The sequence below is a fragment of the Ovis canadensis genome, chromosome 24 (assembly GCF_042477335.2).
Source record: "Ovis canadensis isolate MfBH-ARS-UI-01 breed Bighorn chromosome 24, ARS-UI_OviCan_v2, whole genome shotgun sequence".
NCBI classification, from domain to species: Eukaryota; Metazoa; Chordata; class Mammalia; order Artiodactyla; family Bovidae; genus Ovis; species Ovis canadensis.
The window spans coordinates 38,064,866-38,072,981 of NC_091268.1; positions in this window are offsets into that span (position 1 = coordinate 38,064,866).

Below are 8,116 nucleotides of genomic sequence, written 5' to 3' on the forward strand. Positions count from 1 at the left end.
TCGAGGGTCTGGTTTAGTTCCCAGGGCTGTCCAGGACATGAATCTACCCACTCATGGCACTTTAGCTGAGGATGAGGGTGGATATGGGGGTGGCCCAGAGCTGCAAGGATTTCCCAAGGAAATATGTAGTGTGTCATAGCACAAGTCTAGGGAGACAGAGGTATTTGATGAAAGATAAGAGTATAAAGAATAACTAAAGATAAAAAAGAATAAAACGACACATTCCAAACTTTATACCTTACAAGTAGAGTGTGTGTCTTCTCTATGAGGATCTATATAAAATAGAGAGCTAATGGGAACTTGCTGTATGACTCGGGGAACTCAAACCAGGGCTGGGTCTGTAAAAACCTGGCGGGGGGAGGGCTCTGTAACAACCTAGAGGGGTGGGATGGGAAGAGAGGTGAGGAGGAGTTTCAAGAGGGAGGGGACATATGTATACTTATGGCGGATTCATGTAGATGTATGGCAGAGACCAACACAATATTATAAAGCAATTATTATACTTCGATTAAAAATGAATATTTTTTTTAAAGAAAGAGAACAAAAGATTAAAAAAAAAAAAAGAATCTGTGTGCCAAAGCATGGAACAGGGGTTCGATCTCTGGTCTAGGAAGATCCCACATCCTGAAGAGCAGCTAAGCCTGTGCACAACTACAGAGCCCGCTCACATACCGTTCTCCACAACAAGAGACACGAGCCGAGTGAGAAGCTCACCGGAACTAGAGAAAGGCTGCACACAGCAACGAAGGCCCAGCGCAGCCAAAAAATTTTAAAAAAGTGAATGTGATTACAAAAATAGCTAGTGGGACTTCCCTGGCGATCCACTAGTTAGGACTTCACTTTCCAATGCAGGAGGGTGTGGGTTCGACCCCTGGCTGGGGAAGGAGTCAAGATCCCACAGATCTCCTGGCCAAAAAACCAAAACACAAAACAGAAGAAATATTGTAACAAATTCAATAAAGACTTGAAAAATCATTCACATTAAAAAAAAAAAAAGCTGCTAACACTTATCAAGCACTTCCTGCATGCCAGGATCTGCTTTGTGTTCTAAACATGCGGTAATGTATTGCATTTTCACAACAACTGTACAGGTACGTATTATTGTTATTATTATATTATTATTTTTCATGTTGCATATGAGGAAAGTGAGGCCCAGAGAAGTCAAATGACTTACTCAAGGTCACTCAGGAAGTGGCAGAGCTGAGGTTCAAACCCCAGTGGTCTGGCTCCAGAGGCTGGGCTCTTACACTGTGTAATCTAAAGACATACAGTTACACTTAAACATTAACTCTTGGGGTTAAGAACAAAGGACTGTTTATTGTTATTTAGTCACTAAGTCACATCTGGGACTGTAGCCCGCCAGGCTCCTCTGTCCATGAGATTTCCCAGGCAAGAATAGTGGAGTGCTTTGCCATTTCCTTCTGCGGGCTGTCTCCCCGACCCAGCGATTGAAGCCACGTCTCCTGCACTGGCAGGCATATTCTTTACCATTGAGTAGGGGAACTGTGCAATAATAGAACAGAAACTTCACATGATGAGGAAGAGCCATTAGGGTTAGCCAGGAAAGGAGGAGTCTTTGCTGGAAGAATGTCCAGTAAGAACTTGTAATGTATCTAGTAGATCAAAGGAGGAGGGTGCGATAGGAAGGGATGGCGAAAGATGTGCTCCAAACATCCAAGTGAAGAGAGGGAAGGCAAAGAACTTGATGAAGGCAAATTCAAGACCCAGCATGACGCTTGATGGACCGACTTCGCTTAAGAACTAGGACCCCGGAGTCCGCTGAACCTGGGTTCGAATCCCAGTTTCCCCACACTTCTTAGCCATGTGACCCTGCCTGGGTAATTTATTTAAACTTTCTGAGCCTCAGTTTCCTTAGCAACAGGCATACTGTGAGGGTCAAATGAGTTAACTCATGAGAAGGACTTACCAGGGCACCTTGCATACAGTAAATGTTCAGGAAAAGCTTGCTACAATCACCATTAAAAAAAGGGGGATGGGAGGAAATAGTTTGATAAAACCAGAAGCAACAAGAAGCCCATTCACCATAACTAGAGAAAGCCCGTGCACAGCAACAAAGACCCAGTGCAGCCAAAAATTAATACATACACATTAAAAAGCAACAAAATAGTTGTATAGACATGTATATATATCCACAGACTCACACACACATACATGTGTACAGCTAACATTTATTGAATGTTTACTGTGTGCTCGGCACTGTGCAGAATGCGTTCCATGTATTATTTCATTTACTCCTCACAACAATAATTCTGTGAGGTATGTGGGTTGAAGAGTGTTCCCCCAAAGTTCATGTTCACTTGGAACCTCAGAATATGACTTTACTTGGGACTTTTCTGGTGGTCCAGTGGTTAAGACTGCGCTTCCACTGCAGTGGGCACAGGTTTGATCCCTGGGGGGGGGAATAAGATCCCACATGCCATGTGGTGCAGCCACAAGATTAAAAAAAAAAAGTGACCTTATTTGAAAATAAGGGCTTTGCAGATGCAAAGAAAGGTAGCATACTGGATCCGAATGGGCCCTAACTCCCAGGAGAGTGACTTAATAGGAGACAGAAAAGGACGCAGAGACACAGGGAAGAAGGATAGAGGCAGACTTGTGGGGCCACAGATAGTAGCAGGGTCACCAAAAAGAGCTACGAGAAGTGAGGAAGGGTTTTTCCCAGCAGCCTTTGGAGGGAGTATGGATGGATGATGCCCTGATTTCAGATTTCTGGTCTCCAGAATGGTGAGGAGGCTTTTCTGCTCTTTTTTATGTCACCAAGGTTGTGGTTATTTTTCATGGCAGCCTCAGGAAATGAATACAGGTAGGAGTTGTGCCTGACTCTGTGACCCCATGGACTGTAGCCCGCCAGGCTCCCGTCCATGGGATTTCCCAGGCAAGAATACTGGAATGGGCAACCCTTCCCTTCTCCAAGGGATCTTCCTGACCCAGTGGGAGATCTCTTGCATTGCAGGTGGATTCTTTACCAGCTGAGCCACCAGGGAACTCTTACTCTTTCCTGTTTTCCAGAGGAACAGATTTCAAGAGATGTTACTCAAAGTCACATAGTACATAAGTGGAGCCAAAATTTAAGATCAGGTACATTTGACTGCAGAGTTCATGATCTCTCTCTCTTTTTTTCCTCTTTCTTATTTTTTTTAAATGACGAAAGTATGAAAACACATTTACAAGAGACTTGGAAAATATAGAACAAAGTTACATATAGTTTCACTATATATATTACAATTATATTTTAAGTAGATAAATTAAGATTTTTAGTTGGAATTTCAATATCAAACTCTCAAAAATTAGAGAATGAATATACAGAAAAGTAGAAGGCTGTAGTAGACCTGAGAAACACAGGGTTCACATGATCTTTGTCATGTTACTGTTGCTGAATAAGGGACAGTATGTCTCCTGCCTTGTCACCTACGTGCCCCTTTCCCCCTCGAGGAGAGGGACAGAGGATGTGTATTACAACTCTTCTCACTCCTAATGTGTAATTGGATTGCAAGTCCGGGTCTCCATGTCAATTTCTAGACCATAGCTCTCAAGAGGAAGAGCGATGCTAATTCCTCTTTGTGACTCCATGTTATCTGGTTTAGTGTTTGCTGTATAGAAGGGACTGAGTACTCATTGAAAGAATGGCATAAGCTGATCCTCATGACTTTCAAATTCATTCTGCCGCAGTTCTTCAGTTGCTAAATTCTGTCTGACTCTTTGCAACCCCATGAGCTGCAGCACTTCGGTTCTTCACTGTCTCCCAGTGTTTGCTCAAATTTATGTCCGTTGAGTCGGTGATGCCATCCAACCATCTCATCCTCTGTTTCCCCCTTCTCCCCCTGCCCTTGATCTTTCCCAGCATCAGGGTCTTTTCCAATGAGTTGGCTCTTCCCATCAGGTGGCCAAAGTACTGGAGCTTCAACTTTAGCATCAGTCCTTCCAATGAATATTCAGGGTTGATTTCCTTTAGATTGACTGGTTTGATCTCCTTGGTGTCGATGGGACTCTCAAGAGCCTTATCCAGCACCACTGTTCAAAACCATCAATTCTTTGCCACTCAGCCTTCTTAATGGTCCAGCTCTCACATCTGTACAAGACTACTGGAAAAACCATAACTTTGACCATACAAACCTTTGTGGGTAAAGTGATGTCTCTGCTTTTTGATATGCTGTCTAGATTTGTCATAGCTTTTCTTCCAAGGAGCAAGCGTCTTTTCATTTAGTGGCTGCAGTCACTGTCTGCAGTGATGTTGGAGGCCAAGAAAATAAAATCTGCCACTGTTTCCACTTTTCCCCCATCGATTTGCCATGAAGTGATGGGACTGGATGTTATGAGCTTAGTTTTCTGAATGTTGAGTTTTAAGCCAGCTTTTTCACTCTCCTCTTTCACCCTCATCAAGAGGCTGTTTAGTTCCTTTTCACTTTCTGCCTTTCAGTTCAGTCACTCAGTCATGTCCAACTCTTTGAGACCCCATGAATTGCAGCATGCCAGGCCTCCCTGTCTGTCACCAACTCCCGAAGTTCACTCAAACTCATGTCCATTGAGTCGGTGATGCTATCCAGCCATCTCATCCTCTGTCCTCCCCTTCTCCTCCTGCCCCCAATCCCTCCCAGCATCAGAGTCTTTTCCAGTGAGTCAACTCTTCGCATGAGGTGGCCAAAGTATTGGAGTTTCAGCTTTAGCATCAGTCCTTCCAAAGAACACCCAGGACTGATCTTTAGAATGGACTGGTTGTATCTCCTTGCAGTCCAAGGGATTCTCAAGAGTCTTCTCCAACACCACAGTTCAAAAGCATCAATTCTTTGGTCCTCAGCTTTCTTCACAGTCCAACTCTCACATCCATACATGGCCACTGGAAAAACCATAGCCTTGACTAGGTGGACCTTTCTTGGCAAAGTAATGTCTCTGCTTTTGAATATGCTATCTAGGTTGGTCATAACTTTCCTTCCAAGGAATAAGCGTCTTTTAATTTCATGGCTGCAATTACCATCTGTAGTGACTTTGGAGCCCCCAAAATAAAATCTGACACTGTTTCCACTGTTTCCCCATCTATTTGCCATGAAGTGATGGGACCAGATGCCATGAGCTTAGTTTTCTGAATGTTGAGCTTTAAGCCAACTTTTTCACTCTCCTCTTTCACTTTCATCAAGCGGCTTTTCAGTTCTATGAAGACTTACAACACCTTTTAGAACTAACACCCCCAAAAGATGTCCTTTTCATTATGGGTGACTGGAATGCAAAAGTAGGAAGTCAAGAAACACCTGGAGTAACAGGCAAATTTGGCTTTGGCGTATGGAATGAATCAGGGCAAAGGCTAATAGAGTTTTGCCAAGAGAATGAACTGGTCATAGCAAACACCCTCTTCCAACAACCCAAGAGAAAACTCTACACAGGGACATTACCAGATGGTAATCAGTGAAATCAGATTGATTATATTCTTTGCAACGAAAGATGGAGAAGCTGTATGCAGTCAGCAAAAACAAGACCAGGAGCTGACTGTGGCTCAGATTGTGAACTCCTTGTTGACAAATTCAGACTTAAATTGAAGAAAGTGGGGAAAACCACTAGATCATTCAGGTATGACCTTAATCAAATCCCTTATGATTATACAGTGGAAGTGAGAAATAGATTTAAGGGACTAGATCTGATAGATAGAGTGCCTGATGAATTATGGACGGAGGTTTCTGCCTTTAGAGTGCATCATTTGCGTATCTGAGGTTGTTGATATTTCTCCCAACAATCTTGATTCCAGCCTGTGATTCATCCAGCCCAGCATTTTGCATGATGTACTCTGTATTGAAGTTAAATAAACAGGGTGGCAATGTACAGCCTTGACATACTCCTTTCCCAATTTTAAACCAGTCCATTGTTCCATGTCTGGTTCTAACTGTTGCTTCTTGACCTGCATACATGTTTCTTAGGAGATAGGTAAGGTGGTCTGGTATTTATATCTTTTTAAGAATTTTCCAGTTTGCTGTGATCCACACAGTCAAAGACTTTAGTGTAGTCAATGAAGTAGAAGTAGATGTTTTTCTGAGTCAAATCCAAAATTGAAACAGATCACCTGTTTGCCTCTACCCCACCTCTCATCTTCTCAGGAACAATGAGGTCACAGAATCTGAGGATGCTGGAGCTTGAAACTCTATGACAGTAGTAAAATGCAGTTGCTACGAGTTTGGATTTTAAGAAAGATCCAGGTTTAAATATCAGAACTTGTCTGAGAACTGCTTGTCTGCTGTATATGTTTGAAGAAGGCATTTAATTTCTCTCAGGCTCAATTTGCTTCCTTGTACAATGGAAAACCTCCTTCAGCATGCTTTTGAGAATAAATAAAATGTTCATAAACCATTAGTACACAGTCTCAAAACTTGTAACTGGACAGTGTGGTGGTTTTTATATTTATGGTCATCTAATCAAAGGTTTTGAAACTTGCAGATATCAGAATCATGGCAAGGGGGTGGATCTGTGACAAGGAGATTCTGAATGGGCTTTGCACATATGTATTTCCTTAGTTACCCTCACATAAGGATCTTTGGACCTGTTGACGGGAAAATGTTGGGAACCACTTATGTTGTCCAACCCCTAAATCCAGAGAGGCTAACTAAATAATTTGACTATAATCACACAGTGATCTAAAGGCAGAACTCAATAAGAATCCAGGATTTTGGACATGCTCTCTAGTGTTTCTTTCTACTGCAGGAAGCATGTACTGCTCTAGACCTTCGGAGTGCAAGTACTGATTCTTTTCCTTTTGCCAGGATTGGCCTGAGTCCTCACATGCTATGTTGTTGAGGGGCCTAGTATTATGTTCTTGCATCTTACCTGCTGGGGTCCAGTCCTGGTGGATCCAGGGAATTCGAAGCGAGGACAGCGTTGGTGAGGAAAGACTTATTTATTTATTGATATAAGGTTAGATTAAGAAACGATAGTGTAGTAGGAAAATTAAGTGGAGAAAAAGGGCTGAATAACTTGGATTATGTGGAAGACCAATAAAACCCCAGACAAGGAATTTGCACCATCTACGTTGGGCCACCTGTGCTCGCTTGAATATCTAAGGGTGCCTCGCCTTAGGCTCCCTTTCGCGCGGGTCTTAACTGCCAGGGCAAGTAAGTATACTTGGCGAGCCTCTGCGCCCCAGATGGGAATTCAGCCTGAAATTAAAGTAAAGAGGAGACACGGGGGAAACCAGTCCTTCCAATGACCGGCCCCGCCTCTATTGTCTAGAAAGGCCTTTTATACCTTTTTGATTGTACATAGAGATCAATGGGTAATACAAAATTATGTAGCGTTAGCAGCCCAGACTCTTTCTATATATCTTTTTGTATACAAAAGGTCTCAGGTGATTTACATTATCTTCTGGCCAAGAGGCTTGCTAACACTTTTTGGCTCTCTTCCTTAATGAATGTTAATTTTGTTTCCCCTGAAGTGTTTTTCTTTAATTTGCATCTCCTTAAAGCACTAAAGTTACATCTCTATAGAACAAAGGCGCAGTAGGTTATAACAAAGAAGGTACTTAACTCAAATATCTAATGTTGCTACTTGTTTTTTCTATATACCAACTATATCAACAAGTAAAAGATATGAAAATTTGGCAGCAAGTATTGGCTCAACAAATGAAACCTTTAATCAGTCCTATTCTAATGATTTTGACTCCTCGGAAGCCCCTACAGTCCTAGGATGTTTTAAGCTTCCTGTGCCTCCTGCAGTCAGGAGGCCTCAAACAATCACATGCGCAGCTGTATGAGTCCTGCAGGCAGGCTAAAAAGCCATCAGAGGGGTTTTTGGATTGAAACACTCCTTCAAATGCAGAAGACTAAAGCTTGGAGATGACTTTTTCCAGGCAGGCATATTCTTATTTTTTGGGGCACACGCTCAGGAAATACCAGGGGGAAAACCTGAGATCTGACTCGACCTTGCACATCAGATCTCTGCAGCATGACCTTGTCACGGGTGGGATTCCTCACGCTGGCTGCTGGCACTTACCCTCAGAAGACTGTCCAAGAACTCTGAGTTTAAACAATCCAAAAGGGAAGTATGCCAATCTTCTACTTTCATGTCCTAACTTTTTTTTTTTAATTAAAATTTTTTTTTTATTATAGTTGAGGTACAATGT